We start from the raw sequence: 24,287 nt of genomic DNA, 5'->3' as shown, positions 1-24,287 counted from the left end.
GAGTCTTCCTGAACTGCATTTCCTCCAATGTAGAATGAGAGTACTAGAGCCTGTCTTGTGAGGAGAAAATGAGGCAATGCCTGTAATGCAGAACATCTGGAAGTCACCATCTTCATCATTAGGAATTAAAATACAGGTGAATGTGGAGGCTGTTGGAAATTGGGAAGTTCACCCCAGTTGCCTGGGCTTTGTTTATGAAGTGAAAAAATGAGGTGGCCTGATAAGAATGGGTGCCATGTGGAGTAGAAAAGACAGTCACTCAACCTTTATGAAAAAGGAGCAGAAGTCCTGGATAATCCAAACTTACTAATAAAATCATGGAAAAGCAACTGGCTCCCTATAATTGTACCCAAGTTAGCCTCAACCAGGTGTTTTTCTGTACTGTGCCCCTTGAGTTTTCCTAAATGTCTGTTCTTTATCTCCAGCATGGGATGTCTGTTTCCCCTCTCCTTCTTCCCTCACTGAATCAATGCTGTCATCCAGACCCCACTTAATTCCACTAGTATGCTTTCAGTTGCAATAACAGAAAATTCCAATGTGGCTGACTTTAAAATAAGGAAATTTATTACCTTGCATCTAAGTCTAGGAGTAAGCACTTTGGATTGGCTGATCCAACACTTCAACAATGTCATAAAAAGTCCTGATTATTTTCATCTTTCTGATCTGCAACCTTAGGATGCTGTTTGGCAACTTGCATGGTCACAAGATGGTTGTTGCTGTCCTCACATTGTCTTCTGTTTCTGTAGTCAAATCTCCCCCTATCTCCCTCTGCTTTCCTCTTACAGAGACTAGTGATCACATCTAGGGTCCACTCAAATACCAGAATAATCTTCCCATCTCAACATCCTTAACTTAATCACATCTGCAAAATCCCTTTGGCCATAAAAGTTAACATTCATAGGTTCCAAAGTTTAGGACATGATATATTTGGGAGGCAGTATTCAGTCTACTACAGTAAGTAAAAATTCAAGTTTTTACTGTGCAGTTAAGACTTGTGCATCTTATTGTCTGTACATAAGTAAAATACCTCAGTCAAAAAATGTACATACTCCTGGAAAAGATATAATGATTTAAGTTCAGTCATAATAATGAGTTAAAGACCTACCAGATCTACTTTCATCCTGCTGGGAGGCCCATGGACCTGGGTTGAAAGAGTCAGTAAGCCTTAAGTGTGAGTCTAAAGACAAAAATAAGCTGAAGGCTGGTGCAAAAGTACATGCATTTTGACTTTTCACCTCCCCCCAGACACTAACCTTGGCAAGTATATGACTCTGTATGCCCAACATTAGTTTTGATCCCACTATGGTTCCTGCAGAGTCTGGGCTTCTATTTCGAGCTCTAGAAGAAAATCTCCGAGGAGTTAAAGCACCTAAAAGAAAAAGCTCCGTGGTATAATCTGTGTAGGAAAAAGGGAAGTTCCCATGGCCAGGATGCTCACCTGACCCTAATTTACTTGCCCACTGTGCACATGCAATGATGTATTTTGTACATGCAAATACTTGGCCTATTGCGCATGTGCATGTTTACATACATGTTGGCATTGAGTCATTATTGTATAAAAGAGTGACTGCTAGGCACCTATGTGCAGAGGTGGAGGTAGATTGTGAATGGCAGACTTGCTGTGTGTAGAAGTGGATCCACAGATACGGATGGGAGTTTAGCGTTCAATTTGCCACTGTGAGAATAAAGCTTGTTATAAAACCTTTTATCCCCAATGTTCTATTGTCATTATTCAGTCTCACCAAATCCAGAGTGAACTTTCCCAGAGATGAACCCCTCTGGCACTACATTTAGCATGGTAGGCAGGATTTACTGCAGACCAAAAGAAATGGAATAAGCTGCCCTCATGGAATGGGTACTTCAGCAGAATGCCCCATGGGTGAGGAAATACTGCAGGATGCCCCTATGGGTGAAGAGATGTCTGGGTGTCCCCCATTGGGCATGTGGTCTGAGGTGGCTTTCCTTCTAGAGAGGTGGGCCCCTCCCCAGGACTGGGAACAAATGGAGGTGATGCCTGAGGCAGTGGTGGAGGCCCTCCACAAAATAGGGAAATCCCTTGAGAAACAGAGTACCCACATGGTGGCAGGAGCCATAGGTTGCCTATTTCTCACAGTTAAAAGAAAGGCTATAAATGAGAAGGGAATACTCCTGTGAGAAGCATGAGAAGAGGCAGCAGAAGAACGTGAGCTGCAAGGTGCTGTGGAGGAGGTAAAAGATTTTTGAAGATTGAGATGGCATTGCTGAAAGGCACTGTGGAAAAGGTAAAGGCATTGAAAGAGAAGGATGTACTCCTGAAAGAAGCACAAGAAGAGGCAGGACGAGAATGCCAGCTGTGAGGTACTGTGGAGGAGTAAGAGGTTGGTTGTAGATTGAGATAGTGTCACTGCAAGGTGCTGCAGAGAAGATAAAGGTTGTAGTAGTGGAGGCACTCTGTGGAGTAGTGAGAAATCTGCCATCAGCTCCTGAAGTGGTGGAGGATACTTCGGAGAAGGACGAGGAGATGAAGTTTGTGCCAGAGGCACTAACACCTTCTCTACTGAAATTCACCCAGTTGCAGTCAAGAAAATTAAGACTCAGCAACCATGGTTCCTCCAGGGGAGGTTCAGCCCCTCCCCAGGTTGTGGAGCACTCTATGTTCTGCCTAGGCAGAGTGGTGGATTTGGGCTCCTGGTTTCAGGAGAAACTCTTCGAGTCAATATCAGCTTGGCTCCTGTTCCTTTGGGATGTGGGGGTAGATAGTATCCTCCTGTCTGGATCAGGGATGTGAAAACTGGCTTTCCTGACAACTTATCCTGCCTTGTGGCAGCAACTGCACATGCACAGCAGACCCCAGGTAACCATTCATTTACTGAGTGTGTGATGGCTGCCCTTCACCCTGCATGGCCCAATCAGGGTGAGTTACCATCTTCCCCTGCTGGAAGGCAGATGTATGCCCAGCTCCAATAGGTGTTACAGGAGTTAGGCAAGAAAAATGCCATTTGTGACCCAGGAAATCATGACCCTGACAAGTAGCTGTTTACTATGGGGATGAGGGATATGGTGCTGCAAATGGCTTCCTTGTCCCTCTTTGGGCCCTTAGTGGCCATTATTGCCCCTCGCTTAAGGCAGCCCATAATTGCAGTTACCTGTACTGTAGCAGATATGTGGGAGGCTGAATTGATGTGGGGCTGGAAGGGAGTGCAGTTCACTACTGAGAGGAAGGGCTTAGAGGGCCCTGTGAAGGTAGTGGGGACCCAGATGTGTGTTGATCTGATAAAGGCAGGAGCAGGTAAAGAGAAATTGGATGGGAAGTCAAATAAAATCTTACTAGAGCTGTGGTAACAACTGAAGCCACAGCAGCAGTTTTGGTCATTGGCTAAGGTGAAGATCAAGAAATGGAAGCTGAAGACAAAGCCACAAGTCCAGCCTGTACACCTGAAAGACTTCCTGCTGTAGAGATAGCTGACCTCACCTGTACCCTCACAGGAAGCTGATTGGATGTTATGGTTTGACTGAGGGGAGGGTCAAGGTACCTGCCTGAGGGACCAGGTGGGGACTGGAGGCCACATGTTGAAATATCAATTAATTGGTCATCACCAAATGTACATGTCCTGGCTCTGGTAGATACAGGAGCTGAAAGCTGGCTGATTTATGGCAACCCTGTGTGGTTTCATGGTAACCATGCTGTTCCAGATGGATATGGGGATAAGGCTATCGGAGTGAAACAAGCCCAAATCCCATTGGGAATAGGGCATCTATTCCCAGAGGAGTATATTGTGTATATCACTCCCATCCCTGAATATATTTTGGGGATAGATATCCTGCAGGGCCTATGGGTGCTGTCCACTGCAGTTGAGATCAGACTGAATATATGTGTGGTGAAGGCAGTTCTGAGGGGACATGCTAAAACACCCACCCATAGCTTTGCCTGTGCATCAGCAGATGACTAATACTAAGCAATATAAATTTCCTGGAGGGCATAAAATTGGAGAAACCCTCCAGGAACTAGAGAGGATGGGTATTATAAAACCCACCCACAGCCCTTTTAATTCCTTGGTGTGGCCAGTAAAATAGCTGTATGGCTCCTGGAGTATGACAGAGAATTACAGAGAACTGAATAAAGTCATTCTCCCTCTGTATGCTGCCATCCCCTCTATTGCAACCCTTAATGTATCATTGTATTGCAATGTATCAATGTATTGCAACCATAATGTATCATTATGTTGTGGTTCTTGCTAATATCTTTTTTTCATTGGTATATCACAGGAAAGTTTGCCTTTATGTGGGCAGGATGGCAGTGGACTTTCACTGTCCTTCCACAGGGATACCTCCACAGTCCCACCATCTGTCATGAACTTCTATCCCAGGACTTGGCAACATGAAACTGCCAACTATGCAGCTGTACCATTATATTAGTGATATCATGCTCATGCCTTATTCTCTACCAGACCTAGAAGGTACAGCACCTAGACTGCTGCAACATCTATAGGAGAAAGGATGGGCTGTGAACAGCACTAAGTTTCAGGGACCTGGTTTATCTGTAAAGTTCTTGGGGGTTGCCTGACAGGGTAAAACTAAAGTTATCCCAGAACTAGTATTAGATAGGGTCCAGGCTTTCCCTACCCCTACCACTGTGGCAGTATTGCATGAGCTCTTGTGTCTTTTGGGCACTTAACACAAATTATGAAGCCCTCATACTATTTGGTAAAAAAGGCATCAGGTGAGACTGGGATGAGACACGTGCCTTTGCCACTGCAAAATGGGCTGTCAAGGCCATACAGGCCTTGCGTGTGATAGAGCCATCAAGGCCCTGTGAGCTGGATGTTCATGTGACTGAAGACCATTATGGCTGGGGTCTCTGGCAGCAGCTGGAATGAACTTGCCACCCTACTGGATTATGGTCACAACTCTGGAAAGGAGCAGAAGTAGTATGGTACACCTAACAGAGAAACAGTTGGTTGCCATGTACCGTGCCTTGCTGGCTGTGCAGCCCATCACCAGAACAGCCCCAGTAAAGGTAATAACTATGTATCCCACTGTGTGATAAGTACAATATTGGACCCAAAAACCATGGAGTGGTGTGGCACAGATTCCTATACTGGCCAAGTGAGGTGCATACCTACAGCAGTGTAGCACCTTCTCTACTAGTGCATTGATTGGAGAACTGCAACACTTACTAAGGCCAGTGACATATACCAGTGAAAGGCAGGAAGAACATGCCTTAGAGCCACTAGTAGCAGAGAGCCCTTATCAGGAGGGAAGAACCCCTACATCTGAAGATGCATGGAATACAGGTGGCTCCAGCCTTGGGCAGCCATTGAGATGGAGGGCTGTAGCTTTCCATCCTAAAACTGAGACAATATGAATGGAAGATGGTGAGGGGAAGAGCTGTCAATGGGCAGAGTTGCAGGTGGTATGGCTCATGATCACTCAGGAGCCCTCATAGTTGTCTGCACTGACAGCTGGGCTGTCTATCGAGGCTTGACTCTGTGGCTACTGAAATGGTACCATGCCAGCTGGTTGGTTGGTGAACAGCCCCTTTGGGGGCAAGAGTTGTGGCAAGACTTATGGGCTTTTGGACAGACTAAAACAGTTACAGTATGTCATGTGATAGGTAATTTGCCATTGGCATCCCCAGGAAATGATGAAGCAGATGAATTGGCCCAAGAATGTTGGCTAGAATGAAAGCCTGCCTCTGATGTGGCCCAATGGTTACATCAACATTTGTTGCATGCAGGGCAGAAGACAATGTGGACTGTAGGCCATCTTTGGCACCTGCCTTTGACCTTTGAAGAAGTCAGCATAGCCCCACAGGAGTGCATTGTATGCTCTAAAAGGGAGTTACACCAAGTCCCACAACAACCTTGGGTTATAGCTAAGGGGCCAATACCTCTTGTCAGGTATCAGATAGACTATATTAGGCCTCTGTTTGTGTCAGATGGGTACCAACATGTCATGACTTGTGTGAACACAGCTACTGGACTTCTGGTTGCTTTTCCTATGTGTTATGCAGACCAACAGACCAACAAATGACCAAAAGAGGGCTAGAGTGTCTCTTTGCAGCCTATGGCCAACCACAGGTAATTGAAAGTGATCAAGGCTCCCACTTTACTGGACATGCTCCATAAGAATGGGTGCAATAGTTAGGGATAAAGTGGAAGTTTCAAATATCATATAATCCTACTGGGACAGGCATGATTAAGAGGTACAATGGTTTGTTAAGATGTGGCCTGAAATCAGATACTAATAGACTATGAGGATGGTCAGTCCACTTAGGGACAGTGCTATGGTGCTTAAATGAGAAGCACCTGGAGGTGAGCATTGAGCCCCATAGACATGCTAGCACACATTGCTACCTCCCCTATACAACTACAGATACAAACTAAGAATAGTTGAAGCTGGGGTTTGGCCACCAGAATAATATTTTGCCACCAACACCAACTACAATAACCCCGAAGACTCCATTCAGTGGACATGGCCTTGGACGTTTTGACACATGGACCACAGATGGCTTGCCTTCCTGGCACCTTAGGGACAAGGTCTGGAAGCTGGTCTCCTGTGTATTCCTGGAGCAATGGAAGAGTGGTCCCCAAAGATCACAATAGTGCACCCTAAATGGCTGGAAGGTAGAAGCATCTTAGAGGGGGTTTTGTTTTATCTTTACGGCCAGTGCATGCACCTCCAGTAGCGCTATATATATAGACTTCAGTAACTCCACAGAGAGAGGGGTAAAGGTTTGGTATACTAGATCTGGAAGGGACTCCCTTCATGCCATGGTCCTATTACAGCACCACTCTCTTGCATGCATCCTACCTGATGGACAAGATTTGCCTATGTTGATTTTATTAAAACATGTGTCTTATCGCCCTTCATGTTAATCTCCTCTAATGTGTTTGTGGGTTGGGCACACACCCTAGCAAAAACTACTGCTTGCTGGGTGTGTATGGAGCTACCTACCAGTTCTGCTACTGGTCTCCTGCAGAAAGTGAGAATCATGCATGAACTCATCTGAGTGGAATTGGTTTAAATATGGCTGGAATGACTACCTGGTGGCATCAATCTCCTTAGGCTTGAGGACGAATATCATCATCACAATCTTTGTTATTATCTATATGTTGTTGTTATCCTCTATTGATGTTGTGGAATCTGGTCACAATGCTTCCACTTTCTCAAACAGGCACCATTACAGAAGATTAAGGGCATGTAGATTTTGAGGCAAGAATCCTGGAGGGGTGGAGTGTGAGGAAAATGGAAGTTTCTATGTCCAGAATGCTCACCTGGCCCTAACCTACTTGCCCACTGCTCACATGCAATGGTGTGATACTTGGCCTACTGCACAAGCACATGCTTACACATGTGTTGGCAATGATCCCCTACTGTATAAAAGAATGACTGCTAGGCACTTGTGTGTGGAGGTGGGGATGGATCGTAAATGGTGGACTTGCTGCTTGTGGATGTGGATCCACAGATGTGGAAGGGATTCTAGCGCTCAGCCTGCCACTATGAGAAAAAACTTGGTATAAGACCTTTCAACCCAATGTTCCGTTGTAGTTATTCAGTCTCACTGAACCAGAGTGAACTTGCCCAGAGCTGAAACCCTCCAGCGCTACATACTAGCAAGGAATGCAAAGGCTGACAGTTAGTTGTGCAAAGGGAATGCAGGACAGCTGTCCAGTACGCACATTAGGGAGCAGGAGGCAGGGAAGGCCCAGTCATCTGAGCCAGAGCCACAGCCATCCTCTGAGGAAGGCAGATGAAAAATACTAAACACCAGCCAGCTTTGTGGGGAGGTGAGGGGATAGGGTCTTGTCTCCCCAGAGCTTGGAGATTCTGGCTCTACATTCTCCATGTCCATGAAGCCTGGCCCAGGGCCCTATAGGAAGGACAGCCATTACTTTTCTTGCTGTCTGTCATTGTGCAAATCCTGACAGCTGCAAGATAAAAACATCTCTACTTTTTTTTGTATGCTCTTTATTATTTTTTTCTTTTTATTAAAGTATAATTGATATACATTCCTATGAAGGTTTCAAAAGAAAAACAATGTGGTTGCTACATTCACCCAGATTATCAAGTCCCCCCCTCGCATACCCCATTGCAGTCACTGTCCATCAGTGTAGTAAGAAAAAACATCTCTCATCATAGCAGTTATATGACACCAGGGAATCAGATTAGAGCCTATAGCATGGACTTAGTTTAGGAATTGAAGACAGTCAAGAGCTGGCGGGGTGTGTGGGAGAGTTTACTCCAGGTGGGATTGATACAGATGTTAATTATTCCCACTACAGGCAACTTCCTGCTAGGAGAACCTGCCCTGGAGCCAAGAATTCCTTGCTACCTTCTTCCCCAACAAGAAAAGAAATTCAAGGCTCACAGACATGTTTACACACAGTACAATACACTGAGCATCCCATACTCCAAACCCACCCTCAATTTACAGGAGATTGACTCCTGCTGTGCATATAAGCTGGGATAATCACGTGTCAACTTCCTGAACGTGTCAGCTTTCTAAATGTGTCAAATTCACGAGTCCCAACTCTCACATGCTGGGGGCTGGGGAAGGAGTACTCTTTCCCGTATTCTTGGCTTTTTCATGGTCTGCAATACCTGATCAACAGATAGAAAGATTGGAGTGTGATGCAAGGCTCTCCTTTCAGAATCACAAAGGCCTATACTTTGAGCCCTCCTATTTCTGCCCCTTACCTTTAGTGTTTCCTTTAGTGTTGATGACTCCCCTTTGATCCTAGTCCTGAGATTCAAAACCTCACAAAGCCAAAACCTTGTATTTCCCCTTCTCAAGATTCTCTAACTTTAAAACTATCAGAATCAAACCTCTACCCCCACCGTGTACCAGCAGTGACAGCTTGCTAATCTTTCAGCCACTAATCTGCTTTCCAAACTCTTAGCACCTGAGCTATTTATAAAGCAGCATTTCATGCCCCCTTCCCAGAACCCTATTCTTCTACCCCGACCCTCACCAATCCAAACACTCAGAGGACCTTGTGGATAAGGGGCTCGGGAGGCAAACATACCAGGGCTGGAGATGGATGTGAGTTTCATCTCACTCCCCAGGTAATAGTCCAGAGTCCTCTTTTTCTAGCCCCTACTAGGTCCCATATCCCTTGCCCTTAGCACCACTCCCCACTAATATATCATTGAGCATTTGAGGGGCACCTTTCCTGAGACAGCTGGCAGGTACTCAGGGTGAGAGACCCTGTGAAAGACCTCTAGAAGCTCCCCAAAGCTCAGCCATCAAACCAGACCTAATATACATCAAAGAGAAGTACTAGAGAGACATCTCCCTCTCTAAGGGTCCCTACTCCATAGCCTAGTGCCTGGGGACATGGATGGGGATAAGGATGGGAAAATCTGCAGAGGGTGATTGTCTTGTCAATGGGTTTCAGCCCAAGACAAGTTCACTATGGATTCAGTGAGACTGGAAAAAACTGACAGTGGAATGTTTAGGGGTTAAAAGCATTTACACCCAACTTTATTTCCAGAGTGGCAGGTCAGTCACTAGAATCCTCGTTCACCTCAGACAAGTCTGCATGCAGCAAGCTTTTCTCTGCCTCTGGGCCTCTCTGCACCAACAGCACTCTAATACCAAAACCAGGCAAAGACACCATTAAAAAAAAGAAAATTACAGACTAATATCCCTGAAAAACATAGATGCAAAAATATTCAACAAAATATTAGCAAACCAAATTCAAAAATACATAAAAAAGATCATCCATCATGATCAAGTAGGATTTATTCCAGGGATGCAAGGATGGTACAATATTAGAAAATCCATCAGCATCATCCACCACATCAACAAAAAGAAGGACAAAAATCACATGATCATCTCAGTGGATGCTGAAAAACATTTGACAAAATTCAACATCAATTCATGGTAAAACTCTCAATAAAATGGGTATAGAGGGCAAGCTCATATATGACAAACCCACAGCAACATCAAACTTAACACCAAAAAGCTAAAAGCTTTTCCTTTAATATTGGAAACAAGACAAAGATGCCCACACTCCCCACTTTTATTCAGCATAGATCTGGAGGTCCTAGCCATGGCAATCAGACAACACAAAGAAAGAAAAGGCATCCATACTGGTAAGGAAGAAGTTAAATAGTCACCGTCTGCAGATGACATGATACTGTACATATAAAACCCTAAAGAATCTGCCCCAAACCTGTGAGAACTTAGAACTGAATTCAGCAAAGTTGCAGGATAAAAAATGCACAGAAATTTGCAGCATGCCTATATACTAATGATTAACTAGCAGAAAGAGAAATCAGGAAAACAATTCCATTGACAATTGCATCAGAAGAATAAAATACCTAGGCATAAACCTAACCAAGCAGGTGAAAGGCTAATACTGCAAAAACTACAAGACACTCATGAGAGAAATTAAAGAAGACACCAATAAATGAAAATACATCCCATTCTCATGGATAGGAAGAATTAGTATTGTCAAAATGTCCATACTGCCCAAAGCAATCTACAGATTCAATGCAATCGCTAGTAAAATTCCAACAGCATTCTTAAATGAACTAGAGCAAATGGTTCTAAAATTCAGATGGAACCACGAAAGACTCCAAATAGTCAAAGCAATCCTGAGAAGGAAGAATAAAGTTGGGGAGATTATGCTCCACAACTTCAAGCTTTACTACAAAGCCACAGTAATCAAAACAGAATAAAGAGCCCTGATATAAACCCAGACATGTAAAGTGAGTTAACATACAATAAATGAGCCATGAATATACAATGGAGAAATGACAGCCTCTTCAACAACCAGTGTTGGCAAAACTGGGCAGCTACATGCAAGAGAATGAAACCAGATTATTGTCTAAGTCCATGCACAAAAGTAAACTCAAAATGGATCAAAGACCTGAATGTAAGTTATGAAACCATAAAACTCTTAGAAGAAAGCATAGTAAAAATTATCTTGAATATAAACATGAGCATCTTTTTCCTGAACACAACTCCTCGGGCAAGGGAAACAAAAGCAAAAATGAACAAATGGGACTACATCAAATTAAAAAGCTTCTGTATAGCAAAGGACACCATCAGCAGAACAAAAAGGCATCCTATAGTATGGGAGAATATATTTGTAAATTACATATCTGACAAGGGGTTAACTTCCAAAATATATAAAGAACTCACGCTCCTCAACACCCAAAAAGAAATAACCAGATTAAAAAGGGGGCAGAGGATCTGAACAGACACTTCTCCAAAGAAGAAATTCAGATGGCCAACAAACACATGAAAAGATGCTCTACATCATCAGAGAAATGCAAATTAAAACCACGAGATACCACCTCACACCAGTCAAGATGGCCAATATCCAAAAGACAAACAACAACAAATGTTGATGAGGATATGGAGAAAGGGGAACCCTCCTACACTGCTTGTGGGAATGTAAATTATTTCACCTACTTTGAAAAGCAGTATGGAGGTTCCTCAAAAGCTAAAAATAGAAATACCACTTGACCCAGGAATTCCACTCCTAGGAATTTACCCAAAGAAAACAAGATTCCAGATTCAAAAAGACATATGGACCCCTATGTTTATTGCCGGCACTATTTACAATAGCCAAGATATGCAAGCAACCTAAGTGTCCATCAGTAGATGAATGTATAAAGAAGATGTGGTACATATACACAATGGAATATTATTCAGCCATAACGAGCAAAAAAATCCTGACATTTGCAACAACATGGATGGAGCTAGAGGGTATTATGCTCAGTGAAATAAGCCAGGCAGAGAAAGACAAGTACCAAATGATTTCCCTGATATGTGGAATATAACAACAAAGCAAAAACTGAAGGAACAAAATAGCAGCAGACTCACAGACTCCAAGAAGGGACTAGCCATTACTGAAGTGAAGGGGTTGAGAAGGGTGGGTGAGGAGGGAGGGTTTTAAGGGGTTTTAAGGGGCATTATGATAAGCACACATAATTTAGGGCATCATGGGGAAGGTAGTATAGCACAGAGAAGACAAGTAGTGACTCTATAGCATCTTACTATGCTGATGCGCAGTGACGGCAATGGGGTGGTTGGGGGGACTTGATAATATGGGCAAATGTCATAACTACAATGTTGCTCTTGTGAAACCTTTGTAAGGTTGTATATCAATGATACTTTAATAAGAAATTTGAAATTAAAACACAAAAAGTTTCTTTTCTAAAAAACAAAATTAGGAATGGGAAATGAAGCTTAAAATAAGATCTTTATAGGCCCAGAGTCTGCAAAGATTATGGTGCCCCTTCCCCAAATAATATTCAGAATATTCAGAATAGATATATTTCTGAAACATAAGTAAAATTGTATTTTTCAGAATTACACAAAATTTACTTGTGTGCTGAAATTAAAATAATTTATTTCTGAACTTTGTAATTTTCTCCATTTTTGTTGGTGGTGCCCCTGCTTCACTGCTGATCTGAACATGGTCTTAGACTGCCTATGGAAAGTTTCAATGTGCCAGAAATACATTCAAATTTCCCAGTTCTCAAGTGTTGCCAACTAAATAAAAGATTTTTAAAGACCAAGGAAGATAAAAAAAAAAAAACACAACTGTATTTTTCCATAGGCTGGATGTGACCATCAGGCTGCCATTTTGCAACCTGTTGTGTATGTCTTTCCATCTCACCTTTTGTGTAGGGAAACCCCCTATCTTTTCTGTAAAAAAATAAAATCTCAAACAAAGAAGCAAACAAAGCAATAACTTTCCCAATTAACAGTAAGAGACATTACTCTAGCCACAGTACCAGACATCAAGATTGCACTGAAATAGTTTTTCACTGCTTTTTTTTTCTTTTAATTCTTACTCTGTGATCCAATGAGACTGAAAATTGAGTTTGACTTGAAAAGGCTCAGAAGAAATTGGTGAGTACTGGTTCAGATGTAACCATTAGATAGTGTAGAATAAAATAGCTTTAATCTCTCAGATTAAACAGTGTGGATAAGCAGTCCAGACAATTTTAAATATCAGAGGAAATTTGGAGGTAAAGCCAGTAAATTAACTAACTTACTTAAGACTCTCAATTACCCCATTTGAAAAACCTAAATCCTGTTTTCACATTCCTACAAAGTCTTCAGAATAATTTAGTTTTAATAACTGCATGTTGATCTAGGAATAAAATTTTTTTCACTTTTATTCTAATCTTTATGCCCCTTAGTAGAGTCCTATATTACTATTCACTTAAAGTGTATATATTTCTTAACTTTATTTCATAGCTATTTTGTATTTTTTCTTAATATTATGACAACAATCTTATCTGTATATTTTCTAATATGTTTTTTCTATTGAGGTGCATTTGTTGATATAAAATATGCTTTTATGTTATACCACTCAGTGATAAAGGCTAGTTGTTGAGCAGTATATGTGGTGGTGTGAATGAAGGGCTGTTTAACAAAAATCTATCTGGGCTCTCTCTGTATCATTTATTACAACTGCATGTGAATCTACAGTGTTCTGAAAGTAAAAATTTAATTTCAAAAAGGCAATGAGAGAAGTCCTAATACCAAAGTGGCCTTATGTTTAATTATAGTAACAAACTTGGAAAACAAACACAACATATTGTCAACAGCAGTCATCTCTGGACTATGATGTATGATGGCAGGGTTTCAATTTATCTTTTAGTTTGTATTTTCAGATCTTCACAAAATTAATATCTATTATTTATATAAAACTACAAATATAAATTAATAACTTTGGAATAGATGTTGAATTTTTAAAAATGAAAACAAGTTATTTACCTGCTAGAGAGTCAGTAAGATCTTGGTGGGGGGAAGGCTCTCCCCACTTGCAAATAGTGGGGTGTGCCCAGAAAATGCATCTGATTAAAACCTTTGCCTCAGGAGCTACTAGATACCCATCTGCCTTGCCCCTCCTGATCTTTTCTTACTCCTCATCTTTTTCATTTCCTCCCTCCCCCACTTCTTCCCATCCACCTCTTTTTCTCTCTTTCTCACCTTCTCTTGTCTTTTCCTTTCCTTTGTCTCTGTTTTCCTTTTCCTTTTCCTTCTCTCTCCCTTCTCCCATTTTAACTGGCCATAATTGAAAAGCAAGGTGAATTTATTTGTTGTACCTTTTCAAAATTGTTAAATTTGTCTCTGTTGTAAAAAAGGTTAGAAAGCACAGATGGAGAGACTGTAATTCTCTCATCCAGAGATATTCACTAATAATGTTTTAGTTCATGTGTACTCATATTTTCTGTGCAAGAATATTTATATTTGTATTTCAAAGGCTATACTATAAATATTTTCTGATACTTTTATCTATGTCAGTATATAAAAATATATAAATTTTTAAGTTGCCTAGTATTACGTTGTATGGATGGATGTATCATAATGTATTTAGGCAAACATCAATTGGACATTTTTTGGCTATTATAAACAACCTTGTAAACTGCATAGTTGTATATATATATTTTTTTCCTACTTGTCCAATTATTTCTTTAAACAAAATGCCTAGGAAAGGGATGAATGGATAAAGGGAATTCACACATTTTTAAGGCTTTCCACTGCCAAATTTCCCTCCAAAATAGTTGTACCAATTAACTATCCCTCCTGTAGTGTACGAGGCTGCCCATTGCCCTAGTCCTTATAAACACCACCATTATCGTTACTTTCAGTCTTTGTTGTATCTTTTGAGTATGATTCGTTTTCCTTGTTCTTAATATTAAAAGCAGATAATCTGGCAGTTTGATATTTTGATGTCTTAAAAATATGAAAATAAGTTGCTTTCCATTAGTGTGGTCTGCCCATAGTTTTCTTTTCTTTGGCTTAGGGTTCTTGATAGAAATAAGATTCTTCACCTCTGTTCTACATCTTTTCTTCCCTCAGTCTCTGTCATTCTGTCCTTAGACAGGTATTACTCTGTACCCACCCCATACTCCACTAGGGCACTGAAGCAGCTTTCTATTTGCCCCTAATCTTAGGTACTGGCTGCAAAGTAGGAGCTCAATTATAGCTGTTCCATTTCTGCCAATATTCCCATGAACAACATGACCATAATGATCCACATCTAAAATTACAATTTCCAAAGGGATTTGTTCTTCACAATTCTTCACAACCATCTTATGAGTAAAGGGACTGGGCTTTGGAGTCAGGCAGGCCTGCGTTGAAATCCTGGGCTGTCACTTACCTGCTCTGAGCTCATTTCCTCTACCTGTAAAGAGAAGATAATAGTTCAGAGGATTGTTGTGAGGTCTAAATAACATGTATAGAGCTCTTAATGCAGTCCTATTACTGATCAGTGAAAGAACTGAGGCTCAGAGAACTAGAGGGAATTGTACAAGTCTTATTTGCGCCCAGATATTCTGACCCTAGAGAATTATGTAATGAATACCTGTCTCACCACCTAGATTTAAAAAAAACAAACGGAAATGATTTGAAGTCTCCCATGTGTCCTTCCCTGGTCCCATTCCCCTTCCACCTTCCCTCCTCCTCTCCCCTCCTCCACCCGAGTTAAGAACTAACCCAGAATTTGGTATTTATTATTCCCGTGATGTTCCTATACTTCTACTCCATATTTATACATCTGTGAGCAATTTTGGTATTGTTCTACATGCTTTTAAAAACTTTATATACATGGGGGCAGGCTGTGCATATCATTCCGCAACTAGCTATTTTTACTCAGTAATTTTTGAGAGTTAACTCTGGAAATGCATGCAGTTCTAGTTCATTTATTTTAACTCAGTTTAGTATTCTATTATATGAATATGACTGTGGCTCAGAGAACTAGAGGGATTTGTACAAGTCTTATTTGTACAACTGTGTTAACCATTCTCCCATTTATAAATACTTAAATTATTTCCAAATTGATAATGACAAACATTGATGCAATAGACATGCTCGTATGTGTCTTCTTGTAAACACAAGCAAGAGTCCCCTTAAATTCTTTTTTTTATTAAGGTATTATTGATATACACTCTTATGAAGGTTTCACATGAAAAAAAAACATGGTTACTACATTTACCGATACTATCAAGTAAGTGCCCATAGACCCAGTCATTCTTTAAGAGAGAGCCCCAAACCACTGAGTGTTTCTTTCAGGCATTTGTTTAAATTTGACTGTCAATTTCTGCTTTTCATTTTTGTAAACTATGTGGTTAGAAATGTGTCCTGGACCCTCTCAGTTTTATGGACTGAAGCAGGACATAGTGCACTTAGATTTGCAGACATGTTATTTTGCTTTATTCAGACAGCCTCACAATGTCCTCTGTTGGTGAGAGAATTCTAAAAAATGGTTGCACATATAAATAAACCTCTTATTCTTATTATCAAAGCCAGTCAGTGGGTATTTAATGGTCCAAAATCCATTCATTCAGACAATCTCTGCTGAAGTTTACTATGAGCTTGGCTACAAGTCCCCTTAAATTCCTCTTAGGCCATAAGATATGAGCAAATTCAGTTTTACTAGATAGTTTTCCAAAATGGTTGTACAAATGTGTGCTCCCACCAGCAATGTGTAATGAGCTCCTATTGATCCATATCTTCACCAACACTTAGTATTATCAGACTTGAAAATTTTTGACAATCTAATAAGTATAAAGTGTCTCACTGTGGTTTTAAATTGCATTTATCTGATTACTAATGAGACTGGGCATAAATTTTCATTGTTTATTGGCCATTCCATTTTGTGCTTCTGCAAAGAGCCTTTACACATTTTTATATTTGGGTATTTTTATATTTATTGTTTTGCGCAAATTCTTTATATATTGTAAATGCTAAACTTTTGTTTGCTATATGTGCTGCCAATATTTTCTCCCAGACTTTTGCTTGTTTCATTCTTTAGAAAGACCCTTACTGTAATGAAGTTCTGACTTTTACTGTAGTTAAGTGTATTAATTCTTTTTTTTTTATGGCAACACTGTTTTGACCATATTATATCGTCTCTTCATGTCTTTCTATGAGCAACTTAAGACCTCCTTTCCCCCTTGGGCCTGACAGATCACCCTATTTCTCCTTTGCCTGAAGTTTTTGTCATGTTGACATGTGCCTTTTGCTATGGCCATGATGACTTTGATGTGATTTTTCTGATGTTCTGCAAAGATCTGTATGTACAAGTCCAACAAGGGGTCCCAGCTGAGCCCACCAGTCCCCAAGGGCTCCTCACAGTACTACAGGAGTGAGTGCTGCTCAAGTTGGGGGACATTGTCTACCCCTTTACTTTGCAGGTACTGACCCCCCAGTCCTGACCAAGATTTCTGGAGGAAATAAGAGGGAAAGCTATAGAAGCAGAATAGAGGAAAGGGGTCTCTGGTCTCTGTTTCTTCTGTTTGCTGATTCCCTAGATAGCTGTCAACTTGCCCTGTTCAATGACACTGCAGCCAGATATAGAAAAGGTGAGATCTCAGTTTAGGAAGAGGGATAGATGGACAGTGCTGGGAGAGGAACAGAGGGACAAATGGACAAGCCTAGAGAAACAAACAGCTAAGGGATGGGATTGGCATTTCCTTATAGACCCATGAGGAAGGGAGGGGCAGTGTTGGAAATGAGCTCTCTTTGCTCCTGTCCCTTTGCAGGCCTGTGGGATTGACTTTGAATTAAAGAGTGTCTGTGCTGAAAACCTGGAGGAGAAAATCCCCAAGAGGTAGTGTGGTAGTCTCCAAAATCCCTGCATCTAACCTGCACCAGTAAACAGACAAGGAAGGACAGAAACAGCCCTGCTTCTAATCCCTGTATCACCATCACTAACAACTCAGATGCCCACTTCAGATTCCTCCCTGACTTCTCTTCTTTGCTCTAAAGCAATCGTCAGCAAACTTTCCTGTAAATGGCCAAAAAATAAGTATTTACCCTTTGTGAGCCATATAGTTTCTGTTGCAACTACTCAACTCTGCCATTTCAGTGCAAAAGCAGCCATAGATAGTAGGTAAATGAATGAGCATGGCTGTGTTCCAATACAAGTTAATCTACAGGCACTGAAATTTGTATTTTATGTCATTTCCACATGTCATGAAATATTGTCTTTCGATTTTTTTTCAACTACTGAAAAATGTAATAACCATTCTGAGCTCCCAGGCCATACAAATGGGCAGCAGGCCAGTTCTGGCCAGTGAACCACAGTTTGCTGACCCATGGCCTAGATACCTACACTGAGGGTCTAGAGGAGTTCCTGGAGGGGGGCCTTCCTCCACTCCCCCTCCCCTCCCAAGCAAGGACTGGGCTATGTGGTTTTCTTGGGGAGGGTCAGAGTCCCAAAGGAGATGTTCTGGCTAACCCCTTTACCTCTACTCAGAGATTCTGTGTGGCCGGTGGTTCAGAAAATACAATTTGCACCCCTGGAGCCAGGCCCTAGTCCCTGGACCCAGACCATTCACTACTTCCTTCTGTCAGCTAAGCCTCTACAACTCCAAGCCTGGAAGGACAAAGAGGTTCGTGACCCCCCATTTTTCCTGCTACCCTGCAGCCCCTCTGAAACCCTTTCTTCAATAATTTCCTACTGGGTAGATAGGGATGAAGCCAAGGTAACAACAGTGCTAAGGAAATAGGAACTCCAGGTCTTGATCTGGGCATTCCCTCACAAATTTGTGATGGAACTCTCTTGCTTCAGGTTCACTACCATGGCAAACCCATCTCTGTCATCAATGCTATCAACAACTGAACAAACAAGGTTATCAAAAAAAAATCAAGATTTCAGGTGAGCTTCGTTTCCCATCCCCTTGCACCTGATCCCAAATGCACACGTCTTTTGCCAACAATCTACTCCACTTAAGCAGTCTGCATTCAGCTAGACCTTCCCTCTGATGCAGGCTTATCGAAATACATATCTTTGCAAGTGAGCACGTCCTAGTGCATTATTCATAGTGCGCCCATGTATAAGGTCATATCTGAAGGCAGTGAGTGGGTGTCTTGAGGATGACTAACTGATTATAGTCATGCAGATTTCCTGGCTGTTCAGATGGCCAGATCACAAATGTTGTCCTATATTCACTGGACAAGTACACCAAGACCATGTTAGTTCAGGAGTTCACATGAGCTTTCACTGGGGCCTGGGCCAGAAGACCAAGGGGTGTGGTGGTAGAAAGAGGGCTGAGGAATGGAAGTGCAGGAAGGGATTAGGGAAAGAAAGAAGTGGATAAGATCCCAGGACTGAGGAAGGTCAAAGAGAGGGCTGACATGGAGAAAGGGAGGGATTTCCAAGAGACCTAGAGAGAGTATATCCACAAGAAGATCTTCAGAATCCCAAGAAAGGGCAGGAGCATAAGGATTTCCAACCAGAGTACATGTTCCCACTCTCCACAGTCAGACATGCCAGCAATTTTGGATACTCCAGTAGGTTGTAGAATTGTGCAAGACTCTCTTGAGGATGCAAGTACAATTGTTGGCAAGCCTAGCCTAAGCTCTGTTCTTCTTTCAAAGGGAGACTATAGCTGCTAACTCCAATTTCTCCAAGAGCCTTCCAATAACCCCACTCCTGGATGCCAACTGCCAGAAACTGAGCCTGGAAATGGGTGGCAAACTCAAGTATGGTGCTACCAGTCTGACCTCCAGCATGATGTAAGTTCAAATGTTAACTCCCAACTTCCATTTTTTTATCCCCCACCCATTCTGCATGCTATAGATACAGTTCTGGGTTTTACCTTTGATAACACATACCTATTTTTTTTAATGTCACTAGTCCAGTGTTCAGATATGCCTCCAGACCTGAGGGCCAACAGTAAGCTAAATAATGCCTGTGGGATCAATGGCAGACTTAGGTCATAGGCAGCAAGAAAGGAAAAAGTGGTGAGGAAAACATTGTTACATTTGCATAATATTTCAGAACTCACAAAGGTCTTACATGTGTACTATGTTATCTTCATAAGAATCCCATTAAAGTAGACAGGATATGTGTTCTTTTTCCATTTTACAATTCAGAACCCTGAAGTTCAGAGATGAAGGAACTTGTCCAAGTTTCCAAAGCTAATAAGTGGCAAAGGTGGAAGGATTCTATCACATCATCCAATCTCTACAGTAGCTACTTTCTAGCAAAGACAGAAATAGGATGGGAAATGAGGAGATGAGAAATAGAGGAAAAGGAGGACAAAAAGGATAATGATATGACAGGAACTAATAGAATTTTATCAAATAATTCATTTGTTCCTCTGCCTTCGGAGGCTGGCCTAGTGTTAGATGGGTCTTTCACCAAAGCCATCTGCCACTGTCTGGTTAGCGTTCATTCCCCCCACCTCTCCCCATGCCTTATCAATCATGTAGCAATAAGCTGCTATTGGTAAAAGATCATTAGGAATCATTCAAAAAGCATTATTTTACAGAGAGGATCAGCATCCCAGGGCCAGGAAGAGACATTCCCAAATCATACAGCTCTCTGTGTCTTATTTGCAATCAGTGGGTTTTCATTGAGCATCTGTTACATGCTCATTCCTATGCTAAGCAATGTGGGAGGATACAGAGAAGTTTTAGACAGTCTTTGCCTCCAGTCAATTCATGACCCAGCTGGGAACAAAGAGGAATGCAAGTGTAATCTCACAGTTAAGTGTTTGTACACGTGGTTCAGATTATAAATCCAACAGAAGTTAAAAGAAGCCAGTATAGCTGGAGAGAGCTCCCTGGAGGAGATAGAATGAGCTAGGTATTGAAGAACGTGTAGGATCTGGATAGCAACAGAAGAAGAAAAGAGCATTCCAGACTGGGAGCACATCATGGGCAAAGGCTAGAAGGTGGAAATCCACATGGCATGTTCAGAACATGGAGAGAGCATGGGTTGGCTTAGGTTATATTCCAGGTGTTAGGGAGTTAAGGCAGAAAAGGTTAGAGAGGCTGGGTGGGGCCAGATTGTTAAGGGTCGTGAAAGCCAAGCAGAGTATTTATATTTAGAGAAGTAGGCTCTGGAGCAAAGGATGACATGGTAAAACTGGATTTTAGCAACAGAAATGTGGTCCCAATGAGCAGGAGAGATTAGAGCCTGGGAGACTTGTGAGAAGACAAAAAGTGCACAGAAGGGACTAGGGGACTGAATGAATTGCTCCCCTGGCCCCACAAGCACACAACAATGAATACTACCACCTTCAGTCTTCAAACTGGAATGAATAAGGAGATCCTGGGGATTCTGGTGGCCTACAAAGTCAAAGTCACCCTGGTGGTGATGCCAGGGTTCTTGCTTGTGGAGTCGAAGAATAAACTTCACAAACACTCAAGGTAGGAGAACAAGAGAGAGGCTTTTATTTAGAGATAAAGTGAGAGGACAGAGCTCCTGGCTCATACCAGGAGGGGACAAGGGAGCATGTAGCTGTGAGTTGTCTAAGGTATTTATAGGCTGTTGAGGATTTTTAAGAATGTGACAAAGGGCTTAGGGGTGTGGACTTGTTAAGTGCTCTTAAAATATTGTCCCCCAGGTACCTCTACAAAATTAGCATAAGAAATTTACTGCAGATTCTTTCCTAGAATAGCAGCTTCTTGGTCTGGGAGCATATCAAGACTGCCTGCCCTGCCCTTAAGGTGGGCTAAGTTATTGTCTGTTTGCTATGTTGTTTATCGCTGCCTTGTTTGCCACAGTAATTGTCCATGTTGCAAAGTACTTAATTAGGTCTGGAGGAAAAACAGCATATAGGCGTGGGCCTTTTAGTATGTTAAATTGAATCTTTCACAATGATTACAAATGATCAGCATAGTAAAAACATGGGCTATGCTGAGATACTTTCCTTTATCTGGGAAATATTAACTGATCTCACTGAAGAATGACTCTAGAGCTAAATGTTTAGCACAGAGTTTTGGTAGGGGTATTTTTTGCATATAGTTACACTGCTCTGACTGTAATTATCTTGCCTTGCTTTTTCCAGAAGCCTTCACCCTACTCTGTCTAAGCCCACGGTCCCTGTCTCAATGGTGTTCTGTAGAGGGTGAGTGATGGTTCAGGCTCTGTCCGGGCAGGGGCTGGGGAGCCACTTCTGTTTCCTCCCAGCTGGACTGACCCAATCAAACTGTTTCTCACCCCTTCTCCCAGACCAGGTTCCCAAACCTGTGAGTTCAGTGAGCAAGCCACTTTCCCTTCAGTAAACACATTCTGTTGCTCAGTTGGCCTTATGATCAGTTGGCCAGTAAAATTAGGTTGCCACTTTCTATTTCCAGCTGTTAATTTTAGGGTGTCATTCTATTTTCAGCATCTTAGGTGACCTGACTGCCAGGTAAGAGATTGTGGGGAGGGAGGAAAGGGCAAGAAGAGGAGGGTGAGGAGGTAAGGAGACTGAGAGGAACAAAGGAGAGCCTGAGGGCATCCCAGGACCAGACAACTGAGGGAGAGAGGTTCAGGGAATGGGATTGAAGATGATGCCAGGGTTCTTGTTTGCGGAGATGAAGAATGAGCTTCACAAACAGTCAAGGTAGGAGAGTCAGGTACAGGCTTTTATTTAGAGATAAAGTGAAAGGACAGAGCTCCCGGCTCACACCAGGAGGGACAAGAGAGTCAGTAGTGGTGCGTTGTCTAGGGGGTTTTATAGGCAGCTGAGGATTTTTTGAGAACATGAAAAAACTTAGGGATGTGGACTTGTTAAGTGGTCCCTGAATATTAAAAATTAACTTAACTGTAAGGAATTTCCTGCCTTAATTTCTCTCTGGGACACCGGCGCCTTCGTCCTGGAGCACATCAAAAGGCTGCCTGCCCAGCCCCCAGGTGGGCTGAGGTATTATCTACTTGCTAAAGAAACTTGCCTCTTGAACTTCCTGGGTGTTAAAATGCAATCTTATCTTTACGATGGAATTCTTCCTGCCTTTAACTATGCCGTCTACAGTGGGGTCTGTATGCTAAGCTAGTTGCTCAGTTTGCAAAATCACCTCCTCAGGTCTGAAGGAGGAAAGACAGCACATAGGCCTGGGCCTTTGAGCATGCTAAAGTGAATCTTACACATGGTTACAAATGATTAGCGTAATAAAACATGTGCTACTCTTCTTAATCTGGGGAACATTAACTGATGTCATTGAAGAATGATTTTAGAGCTCAATGTTTAACATAGAGTTTTAGTAGGGGGTTTCCTTGCATGTAGTTACATCGCTCTGACTGCAAATATCCTGCTCTGCCCCCTCCAGAGGCCCTCACTCTATTCTGACTACATCTATGGGTCCCTGTCTCAGAGGGAGAGCTGTAACTCCACATTGGGAGTCTTGCAGTGATGTTGGTGTGCTGCTGCCCCTGATACTGATGCACCCAAGCCATCACAAGGGAAGCCATGAGGTGGGACTCATAGGAATGGTAGTCCTGAGGGCTGGACACCCAGCAGTTCTGATTTCATGAAGTAGACACTGGCAGTTTGGGAAGAAATTGAATGGCAATAGGCAGGCTGCACTGTCTAGGTTTTCAGAGGAAATGTGTGTGTGTGTGTGTGTGTGTGTGTGTTTGTGTGTTGTGTTGTGTTGTGTGGGAGGGAGAGCATTAAAAAAAGGAGGTGAAAGAGTAAGAAGACATTCTTCAGGGAACAGAAGATCTTATCAGCTTAGCTCTATTTTTCTCTCCCTCTCCATGCTTGCTACAGAGGGCGCTAGGTAATGAAATGTGAGGCCAGGAAGACCCATCTCCCCTGCCCCCCTTGCCACCCTCCATTTAATCACGTTGGAAATGTAAAAAAGGTTACCTGGAGTGTTGCTTTCAATGTGTGTGCAGTGGAAACATATAGTTGAGCTTCATGTCATACATAGTTCAGTGCTTTTCACACCTTCCTTTGCCTTTCCGCATCCTCCACCTCCACCCCCTGCTCTTCTCAGAATCGTCCTTCCCCTTCATCCCTTACATTTTTCTTTTTTCTTTCCCCCCTGCCCCCTCGGCCCTCCTTCTTCCGTCTTTCATTCTGTGATCCCTTCCTTCCTTCCCACCCGCAGGTTCTTAGTTCCCCTCCAGAGCTCACGGGGGACTTTGGTGTTGAGAGACTGGGGAGGGAGCGAAGGGAAACAAGCCAGTGTGTGGTCAATCTCGTGGTGGGGTAGGAAGGAGCGGTGAGGGTACAGCTACCAAGCGGGAGCTGAGAATCTGTGCTGGGAAGCCGGGTATGGGTCACTTCTCTGAGATGACGAAAAGGGAGTGAAGCCGGAGGACGTTGGGAAAGCTGTTCCTAAACCTTTATTCCTCTTTGCTGCATTGCAAGCTCAGAGGACATAGTCATCGAATGACTAACTCGGTAGGAGGCTTTGCCAGCGGAGGGGCACGCCGGAAGCTGAGCAGCTCGCTCTGGTGCCTGTATGTGGGAGCCCCATTGTAATGCCCTAATAAATCACCTCGTTCAGACATGCCTGGTGATCTCTGGTATTTCCTCCTCCTGGAAGGTAATGGAACTACGGAGAGCCGGAGGCCTCTTCCATGGTCAGTGATTAGATCATC

General features: G+C 42.5%; 1 pseudogene; it reads left to right on the top strand.

Annotated features, from left to right (window-relative positions):
- Positions 1-4,357: 4,357 nt before the first annotated feature.
- LOC118967665 (arrestin-C-like) lies at positions 4,358-23,896 on the top strand (annotated as a pseudogene).
- Positions 23,897-24,287: the final 391 nt, after the last annotated feature.

Source organism: Manis javanica, chromosome Y, assembly GCF_040802235.1.
Source record: "Manis javanica isolate MJ-LG chromosome Y, MJ_LKY, whole genome shotgun sequence".
Taxonomy (NCBI): Eukaryota; Metazoa; Chordata; class Mammalia; order Pholidota; family Manidae; genus Manis; species Manis javanica.
The sequence above is the reverse complement of the archived record's forward strand: the minus strand, read 5'-3'. Positions and strand labels throughout refer to the sequence as shown.